This window comes from Astatotilapia calliptera, chromosome 14 (genome assembly GCF_900246225.1).
Source record: "Astatotilapia calliptera chromosome 14, fAstCal1.2, whole genome shotgun sequence".
Lineage (NCBI taxonomy): Eukaryota > Metazoa > Chordata > Actinopteri > Cichliformes > Cichlidae > Astatotilapia > Astatotilapia calliptera.
Window position 1 is genome coordinate 34824424 of NC_039315.1, and position 9864 is coordinate 34834287.

The window sequence follows — 9864 nt, forward strand, 5'->3', positions numbered from 1 at the left end:
AAACCAGTTGTTCGCCCAGCACATCGCATCCCTTTGGCCATGAAAGACAGGGTCAAGGCAGAGCTGGTCAGGATGGAGAAATTAGGCGTCATTACTCCCGTCTCAGAGCCGACGGACTGGGTGTCTTCCATGGTAGCCACCAACAAGAAGGGCAAAGATGAAATCAGGATATGCATAAATCCTCGAGATTTAAACACTGCTCTGAAAAGACCACACCATCCCATGCGCACAGTAGAAGAAGTGGCTGCAATAATGTCAAACGCTACTGTGTTCTCTGTTTTGGATGCTAAGAACTCTTTTTGGCAGGTGTCATTGGATCAAAAATCATCCATGCTAACCACCTTCAGCACTTGTTTTGGTCGTTTCAGGTTCCTCAGAATGCCTTTTGGTCTTAACGCTGCCAGCGAGGTGTTTCAGAGAGCCATGGAGCAGATATTCGCTGGGTATCCATGTGCCATCATTGTTGATGATATACTCATCGGCGGAAGAACCATGAAAGAACATGACGACAACCTGAGAAAAGTCCTTGACCGTGCCAGAGAAGTAAACCTGCGACTAAACCCATTAAAGTGCAAATTCCGGCTGAATCAGGTCAGTTATGTCGGACACATTTTCACAAGCGAGGGGCTTAAAGCAGACCCTTCCAAAACAGCCGCAATCAGAGAGATGCCAGTTCCAACAGATGTCCAAGCCCTGCAGAGGTTCCTGGGGATGGTCAATTATCTTGGAAAATTCATTCCAAACTTCAGCCATCTGTCAGCTCCTCTGCGACAGCTCACACACAAGGACAGCGAGTGGATGTGGGACACACAGCATCAGACTGCGTTCGAAGCACTTAAAGAGCACATGTCTAATCCACCTGTTCTGTCATATTATGATGTCAGCAAACCTGTGACACTAACGTGCGATGCATCACAGTATGGTCTTGGTGCAGCTTGCTTACAGGAAGGGCGACCTGTGGCATATGCTTCACGTACTCTGACAGACACTGAAACCAGATATGCTCAGATAGAAAAGGAGCTGCTGGCTGTTGTTTTCGCATGTACAAAGTTTCATGACTCCATTTATGGCAAGCCTGTGGTCGTAGAAACAGACCATCAGCCACTGGTCACCATACTAAAGAAACCTATTCACGCTGCACCAGCCAGATTACAGAGGATGTTGTTAAGGCTCCAAAAATACAACATCACCCTCACATATAAATGTGGAAAACACATGTATCTGGCTGACACACTGTCTCGTGCTCCCAACAGCTCCACTTTCCAGCAGCCTGAAGAAGAGGACAACTTTGATGTCATGACGGTGAGCTGCATCTCTTCTTCACGCCTGGAGGAACTTAAAGGACACACAGCTGAGGATGAGACACTGCAAGCGCTCAGCTCGTTCATCAAACATGGTTGGCCACAACGACTCCACAACCTTCCCTCAGCAGTTCAACCATATTTTCCTTTCAGGGATGAGCTGATTGTGGATGATGGCATCATTCTTAAAGGTTCCAAAGCTGTGATCCCAAAATCACTGCAAGGAGACTACATCACCATCATGCACAGAGGACATCCCGGCGTAGAAGCTACCAAGCGGAGAGCACGGGGGATCGTCTTCTGGCCGTTCATGTCAAGAGATATTGAACAAACAGTTACTTCCTGCTCGGTGTGTAACAGCACTAAACCTCATCAACAAAAAGAGCCCCTTCATCTGCATGAAGTTCCAGAGCTTCCTTGGTCAACTGTGGCTACAGATATCTTTGAGTGGCACTGTCAGCACTATTTAGTAGTAGTCGACTCATACTCAGGCTGGTTTGAGATTGACCTGCTAAAGGATTTGACATCAGCGACAGTCATCAAAAAGCTGAAAAGACACTTCTCAGTTCATGGTGCTCCACACACTCTGATCTCAGACAATGGCAGGCAGTTTACAAGCCAGCATTTCAAAGACTTCGCTTCACAGTGGGACTTTCAACATGTCACCAGCAGTCCAGAGTATCCTCAATCCAATGGGCTTGCTGAGAGAGCAGTGCGCAGTGCTAAACAGCTGATGGAGAAATCACACAGAGATGGCACTGATGTATTTCTCAACCTGCTGAACCTCAGGAATGTTCCACGTGATGTGAACCTGGGTTCCTCTGCAGAACGACTTCTATCCAGACAGACTCGAACTACGCTCCCAATCACAACGAAACTGCTCGAACCACAACACCTTGAATCTGAGAGAGTGAAAGCCCAACTACTCAACAAGAGACTGACTCAGAAGGTCTGTTATGACAGATCCAGCCGACCACTTCCACCTCTCAACGAAGGACAAGTAGTGAGGTTACAGACCCCACAGGGTTATGACCGCACAGGTGTGGTAAAGGAACTTTGTAAAGAACCTAGATCCTACCTGGTACAGTCAGATGGAAACACTTACAGGAGAAATCGCAGACACATATTGCCTGTGTCTGAGCCTGTTACTGTTCAGAAAGACACTGATCATCATCATTATGATGGACTGCAGGTTGTGGGTGAAAACAATGATGTAGAACAGTTTAAAGACAGCACTCATGTTGAGAGCTCTTCTGATGTTTTGCATTCTCCAAGACCTTCCAAGAGTGATGGTGTTTACAGGACACGCTTTGGTCGTGTGTGCAAACCAAATCCAAGATATAAGGATTAATTGGGTACTAGTTAAAACACAGAACATTTTCAGGTTTGATGTTTGAGCCATCAGTAACTGATGTCAATGCTTCAAGTTAAATTCTGTTTGAGGTGATTTTCAGTAGTAATCATATTTAACTTTATACAGCAAAATGATATTCTTGTCATGTTTATTTCTTCCATCTGGTTGCAAATTTAAATGTTCCTAAGGGTCAGCGTATGTCACCTTTTATGCTGTGATTATTATTATTCAGTATGCATTAAACTTTATGTCCGGTTGGGGATGTACTAAAGAAGGGGGATGTAGATAACCTGCTGTTAGTTTGGTATTTTGTCCTAATCCGCTTGCCGTACCTCCGTGTAGGTGTGTGTGTGTTTTGAGTGGTATAGGCGCCATTCCGTTATTGAATCCAAGCATGTAAGTTCTCTGCTGCTGTGCTGGTTAATAAAACCACTTTAACTGAGATTACTGCTTCATCATTATCATACTGGTGAACATACAACACACCTGTTGCCTCTGTGGAAGCCCCGTCATAGCCACCACCAAACAACGGAGTTATTTCTACACATCGACCTGCATCTGGCCAATCCACCACCTCTCATTGTTCATGCCATTACAAAAAAAAAAAAAAATAAGTCACCGGGCATATGCCCGGTATGCCCGATGGCCAGTCCAGCTATGTTCCGTGGCTCAGGGGGGGTAGGGAAGCGTATCTGTAACCGGAAGGTCGCCGGTTCGATCCCCGGGCTCTCTGTCCTGGTCGTTGTCTCCTTGGGCAAGACACTTTACCCTGCCGCCTACTGGTGTTGGCCAGAGGGGCCGATGGCGCGATATGGCAGCCTCGCTTCTGTCAGTCTGCCCCAGGGCAGCTGTGGCTACAACTGTAGCTGCCTCCACCAGTGTGTGAATGTGAGAGTGAATGAATAGTGGCATTGTAAAGCGCTTTGGGTGCCTTGAAAAGCGCTATATAAATCCAATCCATTATTATTATTATTATGTTAACCTGCAACCAAATCTGCAGCTCCATACAGCAATGTTACGACTTAGATTATATCTTATAACGCATAACTCTTATGTTAGCTGCCCTCAGTAGCATACTGTCTGAAATATTCCACGGCTGCAATAATTCTTTAAGTGTTATTTTTTTCCTTGGTATTCTAATTTCACCGAAGTTTACTAAACTCAACAAACTTGATATTACTTACCGGGACATTTATTCTGTCCTCATTTTCTTTCACCGAAAAATTGTTTCCTGCAGTGCCATCTTTCGCGCTTGGCTCTCCTACCTTTGCTAACGTGATGCGCATAGCGCAGAAGCGATGCTGCATTCACTTACACTCGGATATCTGAGCGTCACCGTGAAAACATAATCGGACATTTGATATTTGATTGAATTTTATTGTTTTGCCTTTGGGGTGGCACCTGGGGTGGCCAGTCTGGTTTGGGGGGTGGCCTGTGCCCCCCCAGGCCACCCCGCTGGACACGCCATTGTATACAAGAACTGGTGAATGACAGAAACATGAGACACATGATCACAGGTGATAACAAAAAGAGAAAGAATTCATGTGTTAGTGATGTTTTTCAGCCCTGATGGCTCATGTTGGAGAAACAAGCTGAGGTACGTGGAAAGTTCACACACACAAGTGGGCGTGAGCGCACACACAGAGAGAAACACAACTGAAGCATCTGTTTGCTGTTTCTGCTTTCATCATCTCTGCTGCTGTGTCAGGCTGGGGTCTCTCAGTGACGTGGTTGAGGTGAAGTATGACGAGTATCCCTGATTCAGTCCATCGAGACAAAGGGCAAAGAAAGCTGTTGTTAACAAACTCTATGGTGATGTGGCATTTAGCTCTGACTCTACGCTCTGCTGAATCCTTTGAACCTGCTGATCAGTAAAGCTCTACGTGCTGCAGCAGATTGACCTCATCTGTGTTCACAGGTGTGGACCTCAGCGCTGAGGTGCAGGAGACTTTCATTCAGTTCTCCCTGCAAACAGCATCCAGCCTGGAAATACTGTCATCTTTCCCACAAATGGTGCTCTTATCTCAGAGAAGAAGTCTGATGTAAATAACTGCAATCAACAGTGATGTTCTGCACAGATCACTTTTCCATTTTGCTCTCTAGATGAGTCCCAGCTGCCTGACCTTGTGTCCAGGTGATCGTCTCACTGAGGAGCTTTTGTTCTGAAAATCTCACGTCCATCACCTGTTTCCTTTTTACTATCTCTGCTCTTTCTTTATTCACAATGCTCATAATATCACACAATTATATTCATCACCTGCATGTTTTTATCCAGCTGCTGTTAGAACCAAACAAATAAAAAGGATGAAAAGCCTGAAATCCTTTGATTTATTACATTTGAAACAAATATGAGAGCATCCCTAACAGCACAGCTGAGACCTTTGTTTTAATCAAGCCTTTGTATCGACGCACTTGTAAAGATTCATATACAAAACATAATAGAATAAATCAATATAAAATACACATAATCACAAAAATGCAGCCATGTTGTGAGTTTGCATCTAAAAACATGCATGTTTCCCTTTGTACAGGCAGATTTACAGCAGACAAAGCAACACGCTGATCGACTTTGACCGCTGCAAAAACAAAACACCCACCAAGTCTGAAGTCGATCAGAGGAACTGTTGACAGACTGACAGACAAACAGATGCTTGATTCATTAGTGCGATTAAATGTTCTTCTTTAGCAGCATCACTTCATGTGTTTGTGTTCCAGGAATAAAGGTCTGTTTAAACTGGACGTCTCCTCAGCATCACTCGTGCTGTCATGGTTTCAAAGCTGTGCAGAAAGAATCTGAGGGATGATACAGAGGTGACCAAAGTTACAAACATCCAGCTGTGCTGCAAATGTTTGCAGAGCTCCAAACTCTTTGGCTTTCTGCAGAGCAAGTATGGAAGAAGCACCTGAGCTAACTTCAGTTTAGACGATATGAGGAAAAATGCTGCTTCCCAAAGTTTCCTACAAGTATCCAGTTTATATTTAGAGAAGCGAAGGCTCTTTATCCTGACAACTACTCCCTGGTGGATCCCTGTCCTGTGACAGCAGCAAAGACTGTGTATCAGTATCATCAAAGCCACTTCAATAACCAGTGTTTAAAGCTCTCTAGCAGATGGACTTCAGTGGCAGCAGCCTCTGTCTGCTGTGTACAGAAGGTTCTCTGATGAAGCACACAGCAGATGCTGCACTACAACAGCAGCAGCAGCTCAGCTTCAGTTTGCTTCGACGCCCTTTTTGACCTGTGAAACAGCAGAAAATGAAACATTTCAACACCCGTTTGTTAGCGTGAGCTATTCTGCTGTTTTTCATCATTTCACAGGTGAAATAAAATCACATTTACTTCCTGTAGGAGTGATCGTGTCCAGCCTGACTGAGACCATGTGCTCCATCCTGCACAGATAATAAACCTCTGACATGAAGGGCTGTCAAGTAGTTTTAGACAAATGGGGGTAAAAGAGACGTTAAAAGCTTAAAGAGAAACTACATTTTCTAAGAACTGTCTGACGTTCACCTCTCACACAGTGGATACGATTCTGCCGCTGCAGGAATAATCTTTGTGCTTATGAAACTGTCCATGTGTTTGCAGAAAATGTCACATGTTCAAAGCCATCCCAGCACCTGGGGTTTGTATAAGTGCAGCTGCTGGTGGGGAGATAGTCTCACTCTTCTATATAAAGAGTCAGCAGGCAGCAGATCTTCATCTGTGATCTCCTCCATCATCACGTCTTCACTCTTCAGCAGCTATGGCTTCACTTCGTGCCCTTCTGGGAGTGGTGCTGTGCTCCTCATGGTTTCTGCTTCTGCCTCAGGCCGACTTTGATTTACAGAGTCATCCATAATATTTTTTATTTTACTGCCCATCTATTTTCATACAAATGTCTCCGTCTTATGGAAAAGGGGTGGAGCTTATCCAACGAGGACAGGCAGGGCCCCCCCAGACAGTTTAGCAGTCTATACAGGAGGCTGACCTTTGCAACATGTACTTCTATAATGACTTCACCATTTAGGTTATTTGGTTATGTTTCACCCTGGATTTTGTGTGATAATATTTATTTTGTCCACTGATTTAAAAACAACAAACTATATGAATATAAAACAGAGTGAACAACAAAACATCAGCTTTGGAAACTTTGATGTAAAATTCTGCAATTGTTTTCTCAGATATAGCATAAATCAAACTAACATACATCAGTGTGTTATTAATGTGCACACACACACACACACACACACACACACACACACACACACACACACACACACACACACACACACACACACACACACGTGTTACAATAAACAGCTCTTATGCTTCTGTATGATTCTCAGTGCTTTCCATTTGCGTGTCCACAGGTTGCTGTAAGTGGTGCTTGACTGCAGTTTGCTCTCATTTCAAGTGGTTTGCTGTCACAAAGCCAACAGGAAGTCCGGCCATGGTTGAGCCAACTGAAGATGGGTTGAAGGTGGCGTCCTCGTTTCCTCTGTGAGCGCGAGAGGACAGACAAAGCAAACACAGTTTGGACAGCATTAAAATATTTACACTGATGATTAATGTTGTGTCTTTGCACCTGTAGCGATACATGTTGGAAAATGGAGACTTTAGCCACCAAGACTGACGTGCCTGGAAACTTCCCTGTGAGTACGCCCACAAAGACAGGAAACAGTTTAGCCACCGCGGTTAATCCTCCATCATCATCATCCAGTATTTTTCACATCTTTTCTTCTGCTGTTTCCCTTGTTGTCAGTCACGGGGTTTGTGACTGAAATGCGTGTGGTCGACGGGAAGCCTGACGAGTACGGCCTGAATCATTCCATCAACACCGGACGGAGTGAAACCTTTGTTGAAAACAGATTATATGGTAACGTTGCATTTAGCTTCAGTAAACTGTGAAGTTACAGCAGCAGATTTACATCACGTGGCTTCACAGGAAGTAGTCTGGACCTCAGCGCTGAGGTTCAAGCAGCTCTGCTTGCAGACGGCATCCTTCCTGAAAATGTTCTTCATCTTCCTCAAACCAGAACTTTTACATTGGTGCTGAAGTTCTATATAAAAACAGCCTGAAATACAAAGTGATGTTGTGCACTGATTACCTCACACTCTCCATGTTTCCTTCTACAGAGGAGTGTCCGCCTGAGTGTTTTGTCTGATCTGTTGTTGATCGTCTCATTGACACTGCATGCAGATCTGACACCAGGGCTGGACTGGGACAAAAAATGGTCCCGGGCATTTTGACTGGAGACCGGCCCCCCAGGTATTAAAGGAAAAACCATAAAGCCTTTGAATGAAAACAAACGCTGTTGTCACAGTGATGGACGCTGTCTTGTTGGTATACATGCATCAGTCTAATAAACTTAAACCTGCACCATCCTCCCTGTCCTGGTATTCTAAACAGGAAGTAGACTGTTGGTCGAGTTAACCTCCTGAACATCTACAACACACGGTGGAAACCTGACATTAAGACAGAGACTAGAGGTGAGACATGATCATTGCTGATTACTGATGACAGATTTAGATATATTTTCATAAACCTTTCATTTGCCACATCAATAAACAGCACGGCAGGGCAAAATATGTTTTCTAACATGGCAACCTTTAAAAAGTGAAAGGAGACAGAAAGACAGCTGAGAAAGAATCAAACGGACTTTTTGATGCATTTTACACACAGTACTGGTGCAGAATCTAGAAAATGTGGGAAACACTGGCATCATATGCAGTACTTACTTCTGAAGAAATTATGATGGGACCCTAAAAAATGACTATGTACAATAATGGATTTCTATACATTTTACATCAGATGAAAACGTTTGTTGTAAGATTCAGATAATTATTTATTAAAAGTGAGACATTTTAAATGAGAACAAGAAAGAAAAGTATGTCTTTGTGCCCCCCTCTCCCTGTTAATGCCCTACCTGCCCCCCTGGCAACACTTTGCTAGACCCGCCCCTGCACAGTTACCAGCTGTCAGCTACACAAAAAGGATCCTGGTGTTATTTGTCTCTCAGAAACAGTTCATAACTTCAACTCATTTTTGTTTTGTCATGTTTTGTTCTTTACATTGTCTTTCTTCTATATAATTGTTAAACATTTAATAAATATGTCTACAAAAAGATTTTAAAAACCAGACATTTCACACAGACACCCAAATGATTTCTGACTGATGAAGGGGGCTGAAGGTGCCCTGCTCTTGCCCAGCTTCTGCTGCTCTCTCCCTGCTCACTGTCAGCAGCTGGCAGCCTCGGTCCTGCCTGAGACTCTTCATCTATCAGTGCCAAAGAATATGGGAAACAGCAACGCACAACATGCACATTACAAAACAAGCACATGAATCAGCATTACATTCATTAGTGAAGTGCTGACGTTCGTTCCTAAACTTTGGGCCTTAATTAACATCACTGTGAACTAATGTTTGCTTTGCTTCTTAACCAGTGAAGCAGCGAGGGGCTTTCTGAGGTTCCTGCTCGTAAATGCCCAAAATGAGTCGAGTATTTCTCTGCAACTACAAACTCTGCTTTCATCAGAGGTGTAAATATTACAGCACTGTGTCAGAGTCACTGAGGCTGGAACACAGAAAAAGGAAGTAGATGTATTTATTTTTAGGCTTTATTGCCTGGAACCACTTTAAAAATACGCTTTGGGTCACAATTAACTCCAGAAAACCAGGAATCCACATATGAACATTATCTGTGCAGAGATTTATGCTTCTGAAGGTAAACAGTGAAAACTTGCAGCACTAAATGCACAGATAGCCAGGCGTTTCACATTTTGGGACCATCTGCCAGTTTTCATTTCTTAGGTATTGAAGAGCAGAAATGATTGAATTTTATTTACATGCTTAAAAATGTTTGCTTTTGAATATTATTTGAAGAATTACCCACACACTCAGGCACTGTGGGCCTGTTTCCCTTTGCACAACCGAGTGTTGGAAACGGGCCTTTTCTCTTTAAACTCTGAGGGGCTGTAACTTTGGCTTCTATTGGCAGATTTGCATGATTGACCCTCTTTTTAAAATAGTTTTAGCCAAGAGAATCAAGCTAACATCACTGTTTTTACGTCAGCTCACGTCACACGAGCTGTTTCAAGAAAAGTCCTCCTGTCACACAGCAATGCCTACATCAATCACACCACTCTGCTTAAATAATAATAATAATGTTTAGTGAAGCAGGTGAAGCAAAGGGCTGCTTTTAATAGGCTGGGAGACCCAGGTGTGCTGCTTT

General features: G+C 43.8%; 1 long non-coding RNA gene across 1 annotated transcript; it reads left to right on the top strand.

The window, feature by feature from the left end:
• The first annotated feature begins 4309 nt into the window (after positions 1–4309).
• Positions 4310–7890, top strand: LOC113036842 (uncharacterized). The gene is made up of 3 exons (XR_003274510.1): positions 4310–4789; positions 5187–7508; positions 7769–7890. It is a non-coding gene; the product is annotated as an uncharacterized LOC113036842 (long non-coding RNA).
• The last annotated feature ends 1974 nt before the right edge of the window (positions 7891–9864 follow it).